Raw genomic sequence first — 1,185 nt, 5'->3', positions numbered from 1 at the left:
CACTCCATGTATCAACATAGATATCGAATCGTCTTTTATTGGAGATGCACACCTCTAATAAATACATATATACATATATTGTACATTACAGTTGGAATGTGATTGTGAATAGTTGTAGCTCTACAGTATGTGCCCTGTAATTGACTGGCAATCATTTGAAAGTGTAGTCAGCCTTTCTCCCAAAGTCATCTTGGATAGACGCAAAATGGGTGAATGGTTGTTCTTATTGTGTCTGCTCCAGATGTGCCCCAGACAGACATCTCTTGACCCTGTGAACCCGGAGTGCCCCCTCTTCACCATAGCACCCTTGTCTGTACACACACCCCAAACTCTGATGTGTACATTCCACCGGACGATGTCAGGTCTGGGACAGTCTGGCAGTAGTCTCTCACACGCCAGTCTAATTTCGGGCTGTCTGAAGAGCCGTTGTTTTGTCCAGCGACAAAAGCGACGATTGGGTCATCCGGTCCGTGCCCAGCATGCAGCGTTCAATTGAGGTTTTCCCCAAAGGAGGAAATGCAAGGTAAGGGAGGGAGGGGCTGGAGGATTCGATGTTTATTCCGAGCCCTGTCACCCATTCTTGGTCCTCTCCCTGGCAGATTAAAATTATTAGCCAAACAGACAGTTAATCCAAGAGCCGGGGGGGCCGGCGAGGGATGTGGATTGGGGCAGGCTCTTCACAGGTTGGTGATTATCTGATTCCATTGCCAGGATTTGCCTTGCCTTTTTTGTCACACAAACATTACAAGAGGGCCGCTCTCACTGGCTGCCCACAAGGCCCTGCCTCTGATTGTGTATTGGCCTCTGTTTGCTTAGAGATGTCAGACAGACTGAAGAAGCACACAGGAAGAGCAAATGACAGATGACTGCCAGGCCTGCAGCTTGTGAGCGGGCAGAAGTCGGATCCTCATACTTCCTTGGCGTATGCATCACCCCAAAAAGTTCAAATCGGGCTTGGCATTCAGTAATGCAGTTAAGACAAATGCAAAAAAAAAAAAAAAAATTGGCAGAACTATGTGATAGCCAGGGGTGGTGAGGAGTCATATCTGAATGCAAATTTGATAAGAAATGTTTGCAGTCAATATCAATTATATCCATTATTTTTACAATCATACCACCCACAGTCATGGTTTCATGAAATAAAATGCACACATATCCAAAACCTTGCTCAACACATTCATAACA

The 1,185-nt window shown here is 45.7% G+C and overlaps 1 long non-coding RNA gene across 1 annotated transcript; it reads left to right on the top strand.

The window, feature by feature from the left end:
• The first annotated feature begins 263 nt into the window (after positions 1 to 263).
• LOC147127959 (uncharacterized) lies at positions 264 to 953 on the top strand. Its single transcript, XR_015083979.1, has 3 exons — positions 264 to 523; positions 600 to 683; positions 817 to 953. It is a non-coding gene; the product is annotated as an uncharacterized LOC147127959 (long non-coding RNA).
• The last annotated feature ends 232 nt before the right edge of the window (positions 954 to 1,185 follow it).

The sequence above is a fragment of the Filicampus tigris genome, chromosome 20 (assembly GCF_054856515.1).
Source record: "Filicampus tigris isolate MCC_2025a chromosome 20, RoL_Ftig_1.0, whole genome shotgun sequence".
Lineage (NCBI taxonomy): Eukaryota > Metazoa > Chordata > Actinopteri > Syngnathiformes > Syngnathidae > Filicampus > Filicampus tigris.
The sequence above is the reverse complement of the archived record's forward strand: the minus strand, read 5'-3'. Positions and strand labels throughout refer to the sequence as shown.